General features: G+C 46.1%; 1 long non-coding RNA gene across 2 annotated transcripts; it reads left to right on the top strand.

Annotated features, from left to right (window-relative positions):
• The first annotated feature begins 5,829 nt into the window (after window positions 1-5,829).
• Window positions 5,830-21,484, top strand: LOC139273375 (uncharacterized). Of its 2 annotated transcripts, none has more exons than XR_011595092.1 (3): window positions 5,830-10,545; window positions 13,700-13,779; window positions 20,073-21,484. It is a non-coding gene; the product is annotated as an uncharacterized lncRNA (long non-coding RNA). The 2 variants fall into 2 exon arrangements; XR_011595091.1 differs by having other exon boundaries at window positions 19,811-21,484.
• The last annotated feature ends 649 nt before the right edge of the window (window positions 21,485-22,133 follow it).

Raw genomic sequence — 22,133 nt, 5'->3', positions numbered from 1 at the left:
GGGTGATCAAAGGCGGCGCTGGCGCACTGCAAGCGGTGTTGGACTTCGTCATCGATGTCTGCCTTCGCTGATAGTAGGCTCCTGAGGTATGGAAATGGCCCATATTGTACAAGGCTGTGCCGTGGATTTTGCTGACAGGGGGAAGTGTTGTGTGGTGGGGTTAGGTTGGCAGAGGACCTTTGTCTTACGGATGTTTAGTGTAAGGCTCATTCTTTCGTATGCCTCAGTGAAGGTATTGATGATGAGGTTTGGAGTTCAGCCTCTGAGTGTGCACAGACGCAAGCGTTGTCTGCATACTGTAATTTAATAACAGAATGGGACGACCTTGTATCTAGCCTTGAGGTGGCGAAGGTTGAACAGGTTCCCATTGGTTCTCTGGTTTAGTTGCACCTCAGCGGGGAGCTTGTTGAGAGTGAGATGAAGCACTGCAGCAAGGAAAATCGAGAAATGCTTTGGTGTGATGAGGCAGTCTTGCTTGACTCCAGTCCGGACATAGATTGGGTCTGTGGTGGTCCGTTGATCAGGATCACCGCTTGCGTGTCACCGTGGAGCAGGCGGAGGATGATGACAAACCTTTGGCGGCAACTGAAGTGGAGGAGGATGCTCCCTAGTCCCTCACGGTTAACAGTGTTAACAACCACTGTTGAAATAGATGCTGCAATTTACATTGATAACAACAGTGACATGTTGAAACGCCAAGATGCATCATGTGTACAGGAAAGTGTCCTCATCTACTCGAAATTAAGTTAAACGTTTCTGAGCTTCTGGATCGGCAGGAATCACAGCCAGGCTGAGCATTTCATGGACGTAATGTTCCAGGCGATGGTCAACCCCCATCCAGAGTGAGTTCAGGAGGATATTAAGTTAGGGGCCATCTGGCAGGGTAGAAAGTGGCAGATGGTGCACGGATCTTCTGGCAGTATAGCACTTTCAAACCGGTATTCAATACTGAATATATGTGAGGGTGATGACGTCTTGGGGGAAAGTAGTCTAGAGCAAATCCACGGAAATGCCGGATGGAGTTGAGAAAATTCGAGTATGGTGGTGGTGGGGAGCACATTGAAGTACATGAATTCAGTTCTCATAGGGCATTCGACAGTCAGTAGGACAGGCAAGCATTCTTACAGCCGCCAAATTGGTGCCAGGGTAAAGAAACGGGTGCGGTACATATTGCGAGTGGATGCGGAACATCCATGTTGGAACCAATAACATGGGTAAGAAAAGGCTTGATTACCTTTAGCCAGAATTTCAAGAGCTAGGCAGGAAGTAAAAGAGCAGAACCTGAAAGTTAGCAATCGCTGGTTTTCTCCAACGGCTATGTGCTAGTGAGTAAAGAAACAGGAAGATAAGATGGTTTAACATGGTCCGCAGCTCCATTTCATCCTTCGCCTCATCCAACACTTCAACCAAAAACTTTTTTCCTTCCTTTCAGGTGTCAAGGATCGTAAACTTCAACAACTCTTGGACATGAACGCCCCTCAGGAAACCTTCTGCCTCTACACTTCCCTTTGATCCCATCCCTTCGTAGAATCTCACCCACTGCCGTGTTTTCACTATCCCCTCTGAGCTTTGCCTCTCTGCTCCCGAACGATCAGTACTCAGCAAAGACATGAGCTTCATTCCCTTACTCCCCCACAATGAAGTTCGAGATCAGCACGATGTTGAGTTCTTTTTCCACCGCCTTTGCCCCCGTGCCCACTTCTTTGGCTAGGAGTCTTCCCGCTGCACAGCTGACCCTTTCTCCCGTTTTCAGAGTTCTAGCTCTACCCGGACCCCTCCCTCTGGCCCCTTACCCTCTCTAGACCACTTCAGTGCAAACTGCCGACGGGACAGCGGCCGTCTCAATTTCTCTGCTCCCCTCACTCACTCCAATCTACCTCCCTCTGAACTTGCAGCACTCCGCTCGCTCAGGTCTAACCCTAACCTTGACATTAAACCTGCTAGCGCTGATGTTGTTTGGCAAAACGATCTCTATCTTGCAGAGGCTGATCGCTAACTCCCTGACACCTATTCCTACGTCCCACTGGACCATGACCTCACAACTGAACATCAAGCCATAATTTCCCAGCCCGCCACTGAACTCATCTCCTCTGGAGATCTTCCCTCCACAGCCACCAACCTCATAGTTCCCCAACCCCGCACAGCCCACTGCTACCTCCTTCCCAAGATCCACAACTGGGACTGCCCCGGTAGACCCAACGTTTCAGCCTGTTCTTGCCCCACAGAAATTATTTCTTCCTATCTCTTCCTATTTTTTCTCCGGTGTACCAATCTCTTCCCACCCACATCCGCAACTCCTCCGACGCCCTCCATCACTTCAACAGTTTCCCAGTCCAAACCGTCTCCATTTCACCATGGACGTCCACTCCCTCTACACTTCCGTCCCCCACCAGGACGGCCTGAGGGCACTCCGCTTCTTTCTCGAGCAGACGCCTAACCAATCCCTATCCACCGCGCTCCTCCACCTGGGCTGAATTTGTTTTCACATTGAACAACTTCTCCTTTAACTCCACTCACTTCCTCCAAGCAAGGAAACGTCGATGGTATGAGACGTGAATTGGCTTGGATAGACTGGAGAATGATACTTAAAGGGTTGACATTGGATAGGCAATACCAGACATTTAAATATCACATGGATGTACTACAACAATTGTACATTCCTGTGTGGCGTAAGAATAAAAAGGGGAAGGTGGCTCAACCATGGCTAACAAGGGAAATTAGGGAAAGTGTTAAATCCAAGGAAGAGGCATATACATTGGCCAGAAAAAGCAGCAAACCTGAGGATTGGGAGAAATTAAGAATTCAGCAGAGGAGGACTAAGGATTTAATTAGGAGGGGAAAAATAGAGTATGAGAGTAAGCTTGCAGGAAACATAAAAACTGACTGCAAAAGCTTCTACAGATATATGAAGAGAAAAAGATTAGTGAAGACTAATGTAGGTCCCTTGCAGTCAGGATCAGGGGAATTCATAATGGGGAGCAAGGAAATGGCAGACCAATTGAACAAATACTTTGGTTCTGTCTTCATTAAGAAAGACACAAATAACCTCCCGAAAATACTATGGGCTCGAGGGTCCAGCGAGAAGGGGGGACTGAGCGAAATCCTTATTAGTTAGGAAATAGTGTTAGGGAAATTGAAGGGACTGAAGGCCGATAAATCCCCAGGGCCTGATAATCTGCATCCCAGAGTATGAAGGAAGTGGCCCTTGAAATAGTAGATCCATTGGTGGTCATTTTCCAACATTCCATGGATTCTGGTTCAGTTCTGATGGATTAGACGGTAGCTAATGTAACCCCACTTTTCAAAAAAGGAGGGAGAGAGAAAACAGGGAATTATAGACCAGTTAGCGTGACATTTGTGGTGTGGAAAATACTGGAATCAATTATTAAAGATGCAATAGCAGCGCATTTGGAAAACAGTGGCAGGATCGGTCCAAGTCAGCATGGAAATATGAAAGGGAAATCATGCTTGACAAATCTCCTAGAATTTTTTGAGGATGTAACTAGTAGAGTGGATAAGGGAGAACCAGTGTATGTGGAATATTTGGACTTTCAAAAGGCTTTTGACACGGTCCCACACGAGAGATTAGTGTGCAAAATTAAGGCAACTGTATTGGGGGTATGGTATTGACGTGCATAGAGAACTGGTTGGCAGACAGGAAGCAAAGAGTGGGAATAAATGGATCCTTTTCAGAATGGCAGGCAGTGACTAGTGGGGTGTCACAGGGTTCAGTGCTGGGACCCCAGCTATTTACAATATACATTAATGATTCAGACGAAGGAATTGAATGTAATATCTCCAAGTTTGCAGATGACACTAAGCTGGGTGGCAGTGTGAGCTGTGAGGAGGATGCTAGGAGGTAGCAGGGGGACTTGGACAAGTTAGGTGAATGGGTAAATGCATGGCAGATGCAATATAATGTGGATAAGTGTGAGGTTATCCACTTTGGTGGCAAAAACAGGAAGGCAGATTATTATCTTAATGGTGACAGATTAGTAAAAGGGGAGGTGCAGCGAGACCTGGTTGTCATGGTACATCAGTCATTAAAGGTAGGCATGCAAGTGCAGCAGGCAGTAAAGAAAGCAAATGGCATGCTGGCTTTCAAGGCGAAGGGATTTGAGTATAGGGGCAGGGAGGTGTTACTGCAGTTGTACAGGGCCTTGGTGTATTGTGAGACCACACCTGGAAGATTGCGTGCAGTCTTGGTCTCCTAATCTGAGGAAAAACATTCTTGCTATTGAGGGAGTGCAGCAAAGGTTCACCAGGCTGATTCCCGGGATGGCAGGACTGACATATGAAGAAAGACTGGATTGACTAGTCTTATATTCATTGGAATTTAGAAGAATGAGAGGGGATCTCATAGAAAGATATAAAATTCTGACTGGATTGGAAAGGTTAGATGCTGGAAGAATGTTCCCGATGTTGGGGAAGTCCAGAACCAGGGGTCACAGTCTAAGGATAAGGGGTAAGCCATTTGGTACCGAGATGAGGGGAAACTTCTTCACTCAGAGAATTGTGAACCTGTGGAATTCTCTATCACAGAAAGTTGTTGAGACCAGTTCGTTAGATATATTCAAAAGGGAGTTAGATGTGACCCTTATGGTTAAATGGACCAGGGGGTATGGAGAGAAAGCAGGAATGGGGTACTGAAGTTGCAAGATCAGCCATGATCATATTGAATGCGGTGCAGACTCGATGGCCCGAATGTCCTATTTCTGCACCTACTTTCTATGTTTCTATGTTTCCAAATTAAAGTTGTTGCTATGGGAACCCGCTTATGCCTGCCTTTTCGTGAGATGTGTGGAACATTCTTTGTTCCAGTCCTACTCGGGTCCCCTCCCTCACCTCTTTTTCCACTACATTGATGACTGCATAAGTGCCGTTTCCTGCTCTCGCCCTGATCTTGAAAATGTTCTTCACGTTGCACCCTCCTCTCACCTTCACATGATCCATCTCTGACTGTTCTCTTCCCTTCCTCGACTTCTCCGTCTCCATCTCTGGGGATAAGCTTTCGAGCAGTATCCATTATAAGCCCACTGACTCCCACAGCTACCTGGACTACACTTCCTTCCACCCCGCATCCTGTAAGGATTCCATTCCATTCTCTCAATTTCTCCATCTCCATCGCATCTGCTCTGGCAATGCCACCTTTCACACTAGTGCCTCTGACATGTCTTCCTTTTTCACAATAACTTACTTCTGTGTACAGATTACTTCCTTCCCCATTCACAATGTTTCAGCTCTAACTTGTAGGTGGTATTTAAAAGGTACTCGCCTCATTAGCTGCCACATCGTCTGGGTCGGAGAGTCTTTATCCTGCTGACTGCGCCAATTGTTGGGGTAAAAAGAAAACTTCTCTTCTTCACGGTGGATTCCCTGAAATAAGGAATTGACCCTGCCCTTATAACAACCATGGAATCAAACAGACAGACACCTTGGATTAACTTTTACAATCTTTATTCAAGCATATGCAGGGGACACATCTCAGTCTTAGCCGCCTAAGAAAGGCTCTTCGCAGAATAATGGTTGTATGCACAGTTATACATTTTCCGAGGCATGCGACACTTGTGCAAAGCCTTCTACGACCACAAGTTGGCCTGCAGCTTATCAGCGGAGATACATTGAGTTGTTGGCCCTTATCAGACGAGCCACTGAATAGTTTGTTCCACCGCTTCTTCATCTTATCTATTCAGCTCACGAGGTGCAGACGTCAGTCGACTGGAATGTTGTTGTTCTGTAGTTTTTAAAGATAAGCACACAAGCACGAGCTATGCCCTTTAACCTGATTCTTTCCATACCCTTATTTCTTTAAATATACGATTACCCCCTCACAGACTGGAATCATAGAATCGTCTCATTGCACAGGAGTACTTCAGCTAGGTTTCCACTTGGAATACACAGTGAGCTGTATGGTGAAGCAGCAACAGGAGCTTCCACACAGTAGTAGCAGCACCACCGCCTTGGTTGGTAGCAGGAACAACAACAATGGCAGCAAGAGAAGGACCAGCAGCATCCTTCTCCTCACCGACCTGCCACTCCAGACTATCCCGGGCTGAAAGGACCCCGCAGCGGCCCACTTCTATCCCGAGCCGGAGGGCCTTCTGTTCCGGCCTGCGGTTCCAATTCGGGATATGCGGTCTATGTTCAGAGGGCTGGGAACCGTGGCTGATAGTCGCCTGCTCTCGCCCAACGACGCATTCCGGGTCCCTTCGGCCAGCCGGCCCGGCCCAATGACGCAATCCGGGTCCCTTCGGCCAGAGGGCCCGGGCTAGCCTCGCACTCCGGGTCTCTTCAACCAGTCAGCCCGGCCCAACGACGGACTGCACCTGCCCTAGGGCGCTAGCAGTGAACACTAACTTTTAAACAACCTGATTTACATTTTAGACTTTTTTAAATCGACTTTTAATCAACTCTTAATCTATTTAGTAAACCTTTAATCAACCTGTGTAACTTTTTTATATTTTGGAAACACTTTTTAACTCAAACTTTTAAAACAACTTGTAAACCTTGGGGAAATTTTTAACCTCGGAAGAAACTGTCCAAAACATCTCTTGGAACCCCAGCGGACAACTGATCTTCCTAATGCCTACCCTCCAACCAAGCCTCGGGCCAGCTACCATTAATGGCACCACTCGGCACCGAGCTTGCGTCCAACACCTCGCCGTAGGCAATTACGCTTATGCAGCAGTGCCTGGTCTCCAGTCATCTTGCACCCCCTTGTCACTGGCACAAGACCTTGCTCAGCTAAGCCCATGTCGTTGCCGGTGTGCAGCGGCCACCCCACGTTAAAAAGAACTCACGCACAGGCATCTTCCACTTCATTAATATGAAGTTCTGGACTTGGAACATCAGGAACCTCATGGACAATTCTAACAGTAACAGGTCGGAACGCCGCACCGCCACAGCTGCCCAGGAATTTAGACATTTTGACATCGACAGCGCCGCCCTAAGCGAGATCTGGCGGACAGGGGAAGACCAACTCAAGGAAGATGGTGGTGGATACACCTTTTTCTGGAAAGGAAAACCAGAGGAAGAATGGAGCCTTCATGGAATCGGCTTTGCCGTCAAAAATGAACTGGTTGACCACCTCAAAGACTCCCCCTGCAGGGTTAATGAATGCCTCATGACTCTTCGCCTTACCCTATCCCGGAACCTATGCCACAGTCATCAGTGTATACGCCCCAACACTCGATGCAATGGATGAGGCTAAAGAGGGTTTTTATTCCAACATCCCTGTCCCCCGTCCCCGTGGGCAACAAATTGATCCTCCTAGGTGACTTTAATGCCAGGGTCGGCAAAGACACAGCCCTCTGGGGAGGCGTGATTGGCGGAGAGGGGGTAGGGAAAACCAAATCCAGCAGCACACTACTCCTGACAAAATGTCTAGAACACAAATTCATCATCACCAACATCCTGTTCCACCAGAGGGACAAATGCAAGGCATCGTGGTAACACTCTCGCTTCAAACACTGGCACCTGCTCGACTATATCATCATCTGAGCCAGCAATCACAAGGATGTGCGTATCACCCACACCATGACCGGAGATGACAACTGCTGGACAGACCATCGCCTAATCCGATCCATCATCGATATTAACATAGCCCCAAAGCAGAGGGGACAGCAGAAGCAGTGCCGCAAAAAAGTTAATGCCGGGGCACTTAAAGACCCAGCTAAGGGAGCCCTATACAGCCAGCGCCTCACAGCCAATCTGGAGTGCCTTGATCCCTGAGATGCTCAATGCCCGCAGCGCTTGGTCTGCCCTCCAGGCCTCCATAACCATTGCCTGTGAAAAGACACTTGGTTACTCAACCAAAAAACACCAGGACTGGTTTGGTGAAAATGATCAGGAGAGCCAAGAACTAATAGATCGTAAGTGCAGGGCATTTTTGAGCCTCAAGCAACAACCCAACTCGGGAGCTACAAAGCAACGTTACAGATGGCTCAAGGCTGAGGTCCAACAAAAAAAAACGGGACCTAAACAACAGATGATGGATGGAGAAAGCGCAGGTGTTACAACAACTAGCTGACAGCCACGACATACGAGGATTCTTCACTGCAGTCAAGGCCACTTATGGTCCAAACTCCGAAGGCCCCACCTCACTCCTGGCAAAGAACAGGGAAACACTCATCAAGGACACCGAGGTTGTCAGGGGCCGCTGGAAGGAGCACTCTGAAGATCTCCTCAATTGAAACTCTGCCTGTGACTCGAATTTTCTCAACTCCATCCGGCAGCATGCAATCCGCCACCATCTCAGTGAAACTGCAACGCTGCAAGCAGTAGGCAAAACCATAAAACAGCTCAAGAATAACAAGGCTGCGGGTGCAGATGGAATTCCTGCTGAGGCGCTAAAATATGGCGGAGAGACACTGTTGGCGTGGATACATGCCCTCATCTCTCTCATTTGGAGGGAGGAGAGCATGCCGGGAGATCTCGGAGATGCAGTGATTGTGCCCAATATTAAAAAGGGGAACAAATCCGACTGTGGCATCTACAGAGGAATCTCCCTGCTATCAACCACTGGGAAGGTTGTCGCTAGAGTCCTCCTCAACCGTCTTTTCCCTGTGGCTGAGGAGCTACTCCAGGAGTCATCCTCTACAGGGAACAACGGACATGATTTTTGCAGCACGACAACTGCAGGAAAAATGCAGGGAGCAGCCCTTATACATGGCCTTTTTTGATCTTACAAAGGCCTTTGATACTGTCAACCATGAGGACTTATGGAGCATCCTCCTCCGTTTTGGGTGCCACAAAAAGCTTGTCAACATCCTTTACCTGCTCCACGACAATATGCAGGGATGTTATCCTTACCAGCGGATCTGTTACAGACCCATTCCATGTCCGAACCAGGGTCAAACAGGGCTGCGTCATCATTCCAACCCTCTTCTCAATCTTCCTCACTGCCATGCTTCACCTCACTGTCAACAAGCTCCCCACCGGAGTTGAACTAAACTACAGAACCAGTGGAAAGCTGTTTAATCTACACCACCTCCAAACCAGATCCAAGACCACCAAACCTCTGTCGTTGAACTGCAGTATGCGGATGATGCCTGCGTCTGTGCACATTTGGAGACTGAACTCCAGGATATAGTCTATGTATTCACCAAGGCATATGAAAGCATGAACCTTATGCTTAACATCCTTAAGATAAGACAAAAGTCCTATTCCTGCCTGTACTCGCTGCACAGCACTCCCCCCCCCCTCAGTCATCAAGATTCACGGCATGGCTCTCGACAATGTGGACCACTTCCCATACCTCGGAAGCCTCTTGTCAACAAAGGTAGACATTGATGCGGAGATTCAACATCACCTCCAGTGCGCCAGTGCAGCCTTTGGCTGCCTGAGGAAAGAAGTGTTCAAAGACCAAGCCCTCAAACCTACCACCATGCTCATGGTCTACAGGGCTGCAGTAATCCCTACCCTCCTGTATGGATCAGAGGAATGGACGACTTACAGAAGACACATCAAGTCACTGGAGCTATATCACCAACGATGTCTCCAAAAGATTCTGCAAATCCCCTAGGAGGACAGATGCACCAACATCAGTATCCTTGGCCAGGCTAACATCCCCAGCATTGAAGCACTAACCACACTAGATCAGCTTCGCTGGGCAGGCCACTTAGTTCGTATGCCAGAAATGAGACTCCCTGGTTAAATGCAAAGCTCCTTCATGGCAAATGAGCCAAAGGTGGGCAGTAGAAACATTACAAGGACACCCTCAAAGCCTCCCTGGTGAAATGCGACATCACCACTGACATCTTGGAGACCCTGGCCGAAGACCACGCTAGGTGGAGAAAGTGCATCCGGGAGGGCATTGAGCTATTTAAATCTCAATGCTTTGAGCGTGAAGAGGTGAGGTACAGGCAGCGGAAGAAGCGTGCGGTAAATCAGTCCCACCCGACCCGCTTCCCCCAACGAATATCTGTCCCACCTGTGACAGGTTTTGTGGCTCTCATGTTGGACTGTTCAGCCACCAAAGAACTTTCTTTAGGAGTGGAAGCAAGTCTTCCTCGATTTCGAGGGACTGCCTATGATGATGATGATTATGGAGAAATCAAATATTCGACACATGGTGTTTGAAACAAGCTGATTTATTCAATATTTATACACATCAATCTCCAGCTCAGGCATAAGGGTTCTTAAGAGCAGCAGAAACAGTCTAACTATTAGAATTAACATGGTTCAGTGCCCAATGCAATCCCAGCAAATCCTGTTGTATTCACTAACGCAGTGTATCAATGGCGGTGTATTCACCCAGCATTCCTCGCGACGGAGAATGTGTCGAGCCCAAACTACAGAGGCCCAGTGCGCAGGCGTTTGACACATGCGTACTGCGTGTAATGGCGGAGTGGACTCAGTGAACGTGTGCTCAGGAAAAAAGCCCATTTTCAGCGGATCGGAGTGGAGTAATTGACCAGCGGGTAGCCGGGGAGGCTTCATAAACAACTGGTGCCTGCCGGAAGCCCGGAATATCGGCGACTGCAGCTTCCGGACTTTCTCCCGGTCACAGGCCCAGGCTAACAACGGCCATCTTTGTACAGGAAGGTTAGTTCAGCGCTCCGCCACCTTGATTCAGTAAGCAGCAAAGCGCATGCGTGGCCATCTCGGTGCAGCAGCAACGTGTGTTGCGTCAGAGTCTGTTTCCAACCGGTCCTCGTTGGTAAAACAACAACTTTGTTATTTTATTCTCACTCTCAACACCTCGGATTTCTCAGTCTCTCCTAAAGGCGCTGCTCAGTGCTAAGCTAACGGTTTATGTCCCAGACAATTGTAACAGGAAAGCCCCAGAGCTGTTCACTCCCAGTGTTAGAATCCCCATGTACAGTCCCAGGGTTATTATCTCATAAGAACATAATAACATAAGAAATAGGAGCAGGAGTAGGTCATTTGGCCCCTGGAGCCTGCTCCGCCATTTAATAAGATAATGGCTGATCTGATCATGGACTCAGCTCCACTTATCTGCCTGCTCCCCATAACCCTTATCGCTCAAAAATCTGTCTATCTCCGCCTTAAATATATTCAATGACCCAGCCTCCACAGCTCTCTGGAGCAGAGAATTGCACAGATTTACAACCCTCAGAAGAAATTTCTCCTCGTCTCAGTTTTAAATGGGCGACCCCTTATTCTGCAACTATGCCCCCTAGTTTTAGTTTACTCTGTGAGTGGAAATATCCTCTCTGGATCCATCTTGTCGAGCCCCCTCGTTATCATATGTTTCAATAAAATTACATCTCATTCTTCTGAATTCCAATGTGTATGGGCCCAACCTATTCAATCTATCCTCATCAGACAATCCCCTCATCGCCGGAATCAACCTCTGAACAGCCTCCAATGCAAGTATATTATTCCTTGAATATAGAGACCAAAACTGTACGCAGTACTCGGGGTGTGGCCTCACACCCTGTACAGTTGTAGCAGGACTTCTTGGCTTTTATACTCTAGCCCCTTGCAATAAAGGCCAACATTCCATTTCCCTTCCTGATTACTTGCTGTACCTGCATAATAACTTTGTGTTTCATGCACAAACACCCTCAGATCTCACTGTCCTGTAGCACTTTGCAATTGTTCTCCATTTAAATAATAATTTGCTTTTCTATTATTTCTGCCAAAGTGGATAACCTCACATTTTCCCACATTATACTACATCTGACAAATTTTTGCCCACTCATTTAGCCTGTCTATATCCCTTTGCAGATTTTTTTGTGTCCTCAATTTGCTTTCCCACCCATCTTTGTATCATCAGCAAAACTTGGCTACATTAAACTCGGTCCTTTCATCCAAGTCATTAATATTGATTGTAAATAGTTGAGGACCCAGCACCGATACCTGCGGCACCCCACTCGTCACCATTTGCCAACTGGAAAAAGACCCATTTATCCCAACTCTCTGTTTTCTGTTAGTTAACCAATCCTTTATGCTGATGTACTGTCCTCAACCCCATGAGCTTTTATCTTGTGCAGTAACCTCTTTTGTGGCACCTTATCAAATGCCTTCTGGAAATCCAAATACACCACATCCACTGGTTCCCCCTTATCCACCCTGCTCATTACATCCTCAAAGAACTCCAGCAAATCTGTCAAACGTGAATTCCCTTTCATAAAGCCATGCTGATTCTGCTTGATTGAATCATGCTTTGCTAAATGTTCCGCTACTGCTTCTTTAATATTGGACTGCAGCATTTTCCCAACGACAGATGTTAGGCTAACTGATCTATAGTTTCCCGATTTTTGTCTGCCTCCTTTTTTAAATAGAGGCGTTACATTTGCGGTTTTCGAATCTGCTGGGATCGCCCCAGAATCCAGTGAATTTTGGTAGATTACAACCAATGCATCCACTATCTCTACAGCTACTTTTCTTAAGACCCTCCGGTCCAGGGGACTTGCCTGCCTTTTGTCCCATTATTTTACCGAGTACTACTTCATTAGTGATAGTGATTGTATTAAGTTCCTCCCTCTCTATATCCGCTTGATTATCCACTTCGGTATTACTCTCAGTGACCAAGTGTTTTACTCTAATTAAACTAATCTCAGACTGTTTCTGTCAGATATTAACTCTAGCATGGTCCCAGCAAACACTCCCACTCCCTCATCCCTCTGATGTTTCTGCAGGATTGCTTTGTGAATCTCCAAGGGAAAAGGCTCCCAGCTTTGATCATTTTCTGTCCTTTCCCCCCAGGCCTAGTTCCTTTGCTCAGATTCTGATAAAAGTAAATTGTGAAAAGTGCACTTAGATTTTTACAGGCTGGATTAGTGCAGAGAGCAGCGCATGCGCAGATAAGCCCCACCCCTGGTGTTGATTCTCAGTGAGCAGAAGAGTGCAGGCGCCCTGCCCTCCCCCAGCCCTGCCTGTGATCGCCGTTCACTGAGTGAGTGGAAGAAGATGGTTTAAAACAGCCGGGAATGGCGACCCCGTGGCCCCGGGGTAAGGCAGCGAGCAGCAGACTCCTTACAGCAGCGCAGCGCTTTTGCAGCGTGTCCGCAGATGGGCTCACAGATCGGCATTGAGTCCGGGGGGAGTTCAGGGGGAGTCGGGGGCTGTGTGTAGGAGGCAGAGTGGAGCAAGAACCAGTATCAGTGCGTGGTGTGAGTGGGGGAAGGGAGAGGTTATTCTCGGGCAGTGTGGACAGCGTGTGTCCAGGGTAAGGGAGACAGAATGGGCAGAATCTGCTGTTTACAATCATTGCTGCTTTCGCTCTCCAGACCAGTAGTGAACGTTCCTGGTTTAGTTCCATCAGGGGCTGTGCGTAAGAGGCAGAGTGGAGCAGGAACTAGTTCCTGAACATGGTGTGAGTGGGGGAAGGGAGAGGCCATTCTCCAGCTGTGTGTGGACAGTGTAGGGTAACAGAGAAAGTAAATCACCTCGCTCTTTCAAATCATTGCTGCTTTCTTTCCCCAAATCAGTAGTGAATGTTCCTGATTCAGTTCCAATCTCACCGTGTCTGTTGTTCTTGGATAGTGAGCAGTGGAAACACAGCCTGACAGTGAGGATGTGGGGAGTTTCACAAAGCGCATCTATTACAGGCACCAAGAGAGGAGTGTGGGAGAAGATATTTTAAAGACGGGTTATATTGTTTCCGTGCATTGAGTTCTCCAGAACCGTATTGCTGGTGATCGAGAGATACAAGCTCCCTCAGATAAATCATATTCTCCCCCGCATCCATATCTTATAACTAATAATGTTCTCGTATTATTATTCTCAGAGCAAAATTCTTCAACCAGCCAGAACAAATGTGATCTTTCCTCCACAAGGAACAGTGCAGGCAGCTCCTTCTCACACACAGTAAGTATATTATCACTCACAGAGCGCAGAGACACAGAACTGGCCTCAATCCTATTGTCACAGGCAGCAGAACCTGTCAGTCCCACAGTGATCCGAAGTGGCAGAGTTACATTGTGAATCTTACAGCCACATGTGTAGATATCTGAACGGAATATATGGAATTAAGGACAGTAAAGTAAACGGGATATATGAAAATGTATAAGCCATGGAAGAATAGCTGGGAGAATGTCAGATTGCAAATAGTGCAACATCAGCATAGCTAACAGTCTGTCTCAAGGTTTCAAGTCACTAATCCTGCCAATAATATATAATTGTAACATGAAATACATCTGCAGAATTGCAAGGTCTCAGTAAATAGTCACACCATTAGATTGAAACATTTGGAGGCAATACTTGAGCTTTCAAGAAGAACATCTCATATAGATTGACTAATGAGTGGCTGAGTTAGACTGTCAATCCATTTGTATTTTGTTATCTGATTTCAAAACTGTATAACTGTTAACGCTTTACGATGTAACTTCACCTATCCGTAGGGAGTGTGTACGCTCTATCCAGAGAGTATATCTTCTGTCTGATAGGTCTTACTGGCCGGTAATAAAGACTGCTTTGTTCAAAGCACAAGAGGTATTCGACTCAGTAATTTTACTGAACCAGATTGAAGTAAAAGAATCCAGGAATTAACATTTGGTGTCAGAAGTGGGATCTCAACGGACGACTGCCGAAAACTTGCGAATTAAAAGCCAGACTAGCCTTGGACGAGACGAGGGGAAAATGGCCACTGGAGTGAGTATGATTTCAATACTGCTCCAGTTTCCCCCGGTTTCAAAAGTCTGAGGAAAGTTTAGCCACTCGCTGGTTCTCAGGTAGTGTCTGAACGAGATCCAGGACAATCTGGTGAATACCTTTCAAACTTAGAATAGGGATAGAGATAGGGAAATTGTGCGATGACGCAAACCAAGCGGCGACTTGGAAAGATAGTTAGAGCTAGATAGGGATAGATGATCAATCATGGATCCAAAAAAAAAAAAAATTAATAGGAAAGAAAAGAGACTCTTGTGAATGTCTGTTTAAATGAGAAATGCTTCTGTGACTTTTACTGTAAAAAAAAAGCCGGGGAGTTGTGGTTTGTTTTATCTCAAACAGAATGAAAGTTTGTTTTAACCCTTCGTAGTGTTGTCCTGTATGTGGGAAGTTTAAGATTGTGAACCTTATTGAATTACGTATATTCGGATGATAAGTTGCGGAGCCAGGAAATGCGCAAAGGATAGATTTGTTAAAAAAGAAAAAATTACATGGTCCCGGTGGTTAAAAAAAAAGAAAAACTTGTTGAAAGCAAACATTCAGAGAAGGCACAGCAAAACAACTGAGATGGATTCAAAAGGATTTAAAAAAAATTATATTAAATAACACGACCTTGAGGCTGGAACAATTGAGATAATGAAAAGCAGTCCACAGCCTACGTGCCAGACTTCTCTCTAGTTATAAAAAAAAAAGTAATGTACTAAATAGGTGCTGAAAGAAAAAAAAATGTTCTGAGATTTTAAATTATGAAAAATATAAAATCACTCCTGTCCAATTGGCAGAAAAAAAAACTCCATTAAATTAGGGCTTTCATTGACTGATTGAATTTAAACTGCGCAGTAACGCGAAAGGATAGGGAAATTTGGAGACTGAAAGAAATTAATTGAGGCTCATAAGAAATCAAAATTAGAAAATTAGGCTCACAGGGAATAAAATGGGGATTTAAATAGAAGATAGGTGTTCAACTCAGGTACGACGTCGACCTTGTATATCACTTGGCCCGTCTAGGCTCTGATTGAATTTAAAAAAAAACCCCCCGCAGCAACTCGGAAGGTAGGGCCGAAGCGAACACGCAGTGACGTAAACGCGCAGTGAAGCGAACGCGCAGTGACGTCAACGCGCAGTGACGTAGACGCGCGGTGACGTAAACGCGCAGTGACGCCGACGCGTAGTGACGCAGAGGCGCAGCAACGCGAATCGCGAAAGTCAGTGCTAATGGCAGTAAGTCTGTAAGTCTTAAAGTGTTTAGAGTTTTAAGTAAAGTTTTAAGTATTGAAATCGCGCGGCGACGCGAACCGCGCGGCGACGCGGGTAAGTGTTAGAAGTCTTTGTCTATTTTGTAAATCGCGCGGCGACGGAAACCGCGCGGCGACGCGGGTAAGTGTTAGAAGTCCTTGTTTACCTTTTAAAGTTAAAGTATCTTAACTCGCGCGGTGACGCGTGCCACGGGTCGACGCGGATTGCGCGGCGACGTGAACTGCGAGGCAACGCGGATTGCGCGGCGACGTGAACTGCGAGGCGACGTGGTAGTTTAGTATTGAAATCGCGCGACGACGCGAACCGTGCGGCGACGCGGGTAAGTGTTAGCATTAGTAAAGTTTGGTTATTTGGAGTTAGTTAAAGTCCGTGTTAGTTCTGTAAAGTCTGTGTCTATTTTTAAGTTTGTTTAAATTGCATGACGACATGAATGCGTAGCGACACAGTAATACGAGGGGCAGTGTGAAAATGGGTAATCAGTTAGATAAAACCACGGATGCGGATAGTCCGCTACAAAAGCTATGTGAGGAATTCCCTGAAAGAGCTGAAGACTTTAGAAAATTATCAGGAGCCCTGAACAAATTATTAGGGGATGACCAGTGGCCTCTAGGTCACACTAGAAGCGTAGAGGTAAAAAAAAAGCACAGGGATTAATTTGGAGAAGGGGACGAGGAAAAGGGGATAAAAAAAAATGTAATTGCAACCTGGCGACATTATTGTCAGAAATTAAAAGATGCATCACTTCTATCGAGTTGGCAAACAAATGCTATTAAATTAGGACTTGCATTGACAGAGGGAACACATGTTAAAACTGTAGACGTCTTTAAAAAAAAAAAGAATGAATGTGCGCACGAGAAACTTGCTAAGAGATCCTCTGGGACCTCTGAGAAAGGTACTGATCAACTACAAGTTAAAATGGCTGGCTTTGTGTTAACCGAGGCTGATGATGAAATTGATGAGTGGCCACTGACTCAGCGCCCAACAGCGCCTCCCGCACCCCCTGGCCTCTTGCTCCAGTCCTCTTCCCAACACCCTCCACCTAACACTCCGGTAAAAAGAGTTAGGAACAACCACATATCACCAAAGCAACAAACCCAAACTGACTCCTCATCCTCTGATAGCGATTCGGATCCCCAGTTCACAGGCAATATAGCCGAAAGGACCAGATCTCACACTCGAAAGGGCAGAACTATATCTCAACATCACAAACAGTCCCGTAAATCTTCTAGTCAACCTACCAGTCCAAGTTGTGAAAGACATAGCAAACACCCCCGCCGATCGAGACGCAGAACTGTCAAGCAGTCAGACAGCTCTGAAACATCCTCCGGCCTCGAAATGATTTCCAAGATCCCAAAGTCCCGACACCAATTCCCTGTCAGACCAATGCCAAACCCTGATGCACAACAAGCTGCAGACCACCTCTCTATAGATGTCTGTGATCTTCAAACAACTATTTGATTGCTCACGCTATCCGGACAGATGGAAAGGGCAGTTAGATATTATTGGCAGAAAAAGAAAGGGGAGGGGGGAGGTGCGCCCCCAACCCGGGTCAAGACTGAATACGTGACTAGAAAGGAAGAGCCATCTCGGGAGGAAGGATCAATAGAACCGTAGTGTGGCATACAGGATTGGATGGATAAGCAAGGATACGGTTATACTAAACAACCAAATGGCCCGAGCCCTGCTAATAAACCTCCCTATTGTCCCCGGCATGGTATGGGAAGAGGCCGGGACTGGGTAAGAGGAATTGACTGTTTTAATTGTGGGCAGGAAGGACATTGGAATAAAAATTGCCTCTACCGTCAGCATGGAAAAGGAAGAGGAGGGGGGCAAGGGGGGAGAAGAGGATCTTACACTAACTTCTCCCAGAACCACCCCTTTGGTCAATTGTCCCCCGATTGACTACGCAGCTTGATTGTGCAGGGATCCTCCCCGGACGACGAACCCATTCTGAATGAGTGGCAACCCTTTTTGATAGATACGGGAGCCTTCATGTCTTCTGTACAATCAAAGCTTAAACTCCCTGCTTCTACTGAAACACAGGAACTTTCAGGATTCCTGGGACAAATCTCGACCTTCCCAGTGTCAGAACCGGTTAAAATGGGTTACCAGGAAGAATCGGTGGAACATCGAGTTGTTATCACAACCAATCTGGACTGTAACTTGATGGCTAGAGACCTCCTTTGCAAATTCCAGTTGCATTTGGAGTGTGGAGATAATGGGATTATTGTAAAACAGGAAACCCTTAAGCGGCAGTATTATACCACTAGAACCCCTCAGTGGTGGTCTCTGGACCTGCCGCAGGCACCCTATCACGTGACCCTAGCATACGATCCCAGTGGAAAGAATCAGGACCTGCAGAACTTTTATCAGGATCACGAAGGGGAAGTGAAGGGAATTCTATTAAGGGCTAGAGTGACTGGACTGGAAAGAGAGGCAGATTTTGTGGAAGTGGATAAGAATCTGTGGAAACAGCCCCTAACAATGGCACCGCATATTGCTCGTGAAGTATTAGCCCCTCACCATGCTAAAGATTTGGGAGTTATGGTACGCAAGGCCATAGATGAGGCTGACCCTACCAGCCGGGATGTGCAAATTGTAAAACATGGCCGAACAGTCCAATTTCATGGGGACCCCGAGAAGGTCTTAACGACTCTACAGCATCATACTGGCTCCGGCATACCTGACTATGTGGATCCTCATGTGTGGGCAGAGAACCCCTCCCAAGTGGGTTATATTCCCATTGATCCGATTGAGATCTCAGTGCAGGGCAATCCGACAGAACCCACTGAAATCACAGGCAATCCTAAACTGACTTTTTGGCACTATACTGCAATTAATCCGGCCTGTTTTCTTACTGAGCCACCCCAAGATGAGGAAGAACCCAGTCATGATTGTTTTTGTTTGTTCACGGAAGTACTTCTATTAATCCAGAAGATACACGAATCTCAGGATACGCCATAGTAAACCAGGAGAATCAGGTCTTGGAATCTGCTGCTTTGAAACCGCCTATTCTGCTCAACAAGCTGAACTATTCGCCCTCACCCAAGCCTGTATCTTGGCCAAAGATCTCAAAGTCAATATCTATACCGACTCTAGGTATGCCTTTGGAGTGGCGCATGATTTCGGACAATTATGGAAAAATAGGGGATTCCTAACCTCACAGGGGAATGAGATATCTCATAAACAGCTAGTATCTGATTTGTTGCAAGCCCTCATGTTCCCCAAACGCATTGCCATTGTCAAATGTACCGCCCAACCTACCGGAAATTCTCTGGTTGATATAGGGAATCGTTGTCCTGACCAAGAGGCCAAACAGGCCTCTCGTGACCAACAGATGGTAGTGCCCAAAATTATGAGTCAGACTAAAAATCCTGCAAAGGATAAGTTAGCCTCGGAAAAACCAATGCCAGCCATCCAAGATGTTATAAAAGCACAGGGGGACGCTCCTGAAAAAGATAAACTGTTGTGGAAATATTATGCATGTACTTATGACAATGTTTCTAAACTCTGGACCACTCCCGCGGAACAGACTTGCATGTCTGACGAGTTGGCCTCATGGGTTATAGAATGTCTGCATTTTGCTACTCATTGTGGAGCAAGGACCACGAGTGACACACTTTTGGCTACTTGGTGGCACCCTAAACTCCAGGCGCTCACCCAGAACATCAGTAGTCGTTGCCTGGTTGGCCAGCAACATAATCCAGGGAAGGGAGTCCCCTGTGATTGGGGTAAAATGCCCCTACCCGAAGGTCCCTTTGAGACATTTCAGTTGGACTACATTGAGTTGCAAAAAGTTCAGTGTTACAGATATGTGTTAGTAATAGTAGATATGTTTAGCAGATGGATTGAAGCCTACCCTAACCTGGACAATAAGACTCAGACTGTTGTTAAGGTGTTAATGAGGGAAATTGTTCCTAGATATGAGATCTCAGCTAGACTGATGACCACCTATGTTCTTTCTCTGACTCAGGCTCTGCGACTAGTTCACAACCAGGTTCAAGATGCTCACCTCGACCTCCCAGTTTTACCCGAATTGTCCCTCGTGGCACCAGGGAAGTATGGATTCGGAAGGGATTAGAGCCACAATAGGAGGGGCCTTTTTAGGTGTCACTCACTACCCCCACTGCAGCCAAGGTTGAGGGGAAAAGTGCCTGGGTTCACCTGCACCACTGCAAGCTCATCACCATTTAAACAAATTTTGCTGGTTAGTCTAATTCCTGTTTCTGTTCCAGATCTCCTCCTCCCTATAGCTGAACAAGGCAGTTGAAGGAGGATCAGTTTGAACTCTTACCTGTCAGACAGCCAAATACACTGACGGAGACCTGAAGGGAAATGTGAAAACAGAACTCTTTTTATCAGCTAAATAATTGGACTATTTATAAGATGAGACTGTGTCTGTATGCTACTGTCTGCATAATAGTGTTGATATATGACAGTTTTGGTGCACGGGAAGGAAGACAAAGGCGAGAGCTCCATGTAAACACCTTTTTGTATATGTCTTACGTTTATGCGGAAAAAGGGCACTTCACTAGATGCTGGGTATGTTCACATATCCCTATACATTCTAAAGGGGGAATTCCTTTGCGCACCGTTCCCCTGACCCTAACTGAGACTGTTAGATGGATTCAAAGAAACGATATTGGAACAGGTAGCTAACCGCACTGCTGAGGCTCTGGAGGGCATCACAGCTGAAATGGTAGCGATAAGGACCGTAGCATTACAAAACCGAATGGCCCTCGATTACCTGTTAGCTGAGAAAGGGGGAACGTGTGCCCTGATAGGATCTGAATGTTGCACTTACATTCCTGATAGTTCAGAAAACATAGCCCACCTTGCCGATCACATAAGGAGGGAGGTGAAGAAGTTATCCACACCAGCAAAGGAACTTAGCAGGTTTGATTGGTTTCTGGGTGGATCTTGGAGATCCTATCTAATACATGGGGCAATTGTTCTCATCATAATAATTACCTGCTGTTTGATTGTTGGTTGCCTTAACCTCTGCTGTAAAGTAATGATGACAAGGTTAGCAGACCCTCTTGTGGTCAAGGGTTCCCGGGTTATGATCCAACAAACTAGAGAACTACTCAACAATGCAATACTCATAGAATGAACCTAAATGTTATCATAGAATGATAAAAGGAGGGATGTGGATATCTGAACGGAATATATGGAATTAAGGACAGTAAAGTAAACGGGATATATGAAAATGTATAAGCCATGGAAGAATAGCTGGGAGAATGTCAGATTGCAAATAGTGCAACATCAGCATAGCTAACAGTCTGTCTCAAGGTTTCAAGTCACTAATCCTGCCAATAATATATAATTGTAACATGAAATACATCTGCAGAATTGCAAGGTCTCAGTAAATAGTCACACCATTAGATTGAAACATTTGGAGGCAATACTTGAGCTTTCAAGAAGAACATCTCATATAGATTGACTAATGAGTGGCTGAGTTAGACTGTCAATCCATTTGTATTTTGTTATCTGATTTCAAAACTGTATAACTGTTAACGCTTTACGATGTAACTTCACCTATCTGCAGGGAGTGTGTACGCTCTATCCAGAGAGTATATCTTCTGTCTGATAGGTCTTACTGGCCGGTAATAAAGACTGCTTTGTTCAAAGCACAAGAGGTATTCGACTCAGTAATTTTACTGAACCAGATTGAAGTAAAAGAATCCAGGAATTAACACATGGAGCAGTAGAATCAGATGCTGTTTCACCATTGAAACAGATCACACTGACAGGTACATTAAACACCCACTCACTTGCCAGAAACTGGTAGGTAGAGAATAAAACACACCATCATCTATCAGAAAAAATGTCAAACAGATAGTATAAACCACACGCGCATATCAGAAGCTGATGGGTACAGAACAAAAGCCATATTCATGTTTCAGAATCTGATGGATTCAGTATTTAACCCCCCGAACATACCAGAAGATGACAGGTGCAGAATAAAACCCACATTCCCGTACCATAGACTGACAGATACAGTATACAACACACACCCACATATATGAAAGTGACAGTTACAGAATAAAATCAGCACTTGCATACCAGAGTGACAGGTAAAGTGTAAATCCCATGTGCACTTATCGGAAAACTGAAAGGCAGTAAGTAAAATTGTTACTTGCATCGCAGAAACTGATCGGGGCAGGGTAAAACCCACACGCACACATCAGAAAAATGACAGGTAGAAGGCAAAATCTTCACTCGCATATCAGAGAAATACAGGTAAAAAGTAAAATTGATTCTCACGTTCACATAGCAGAGACTGGCAGATACAG

Source organism: Pristiophorus japonicus, chromosome 9, assembly GCF_044704955.1.
Source record: "Pristiophorus japonicus isolate sPriJap1 chromosome 9, sPriJap1.hap1, whole genome shotgun sequence".
Lineage (NCBI taxonomy): Eukaryota > Metazoa > Chordata > Chondrichthyes > Pristiophoridae > Pristiophorus > Pristiophorus japonicus.
This window is presented reverse-complemented; position numbering and strand designations above follow the sequence as displayed.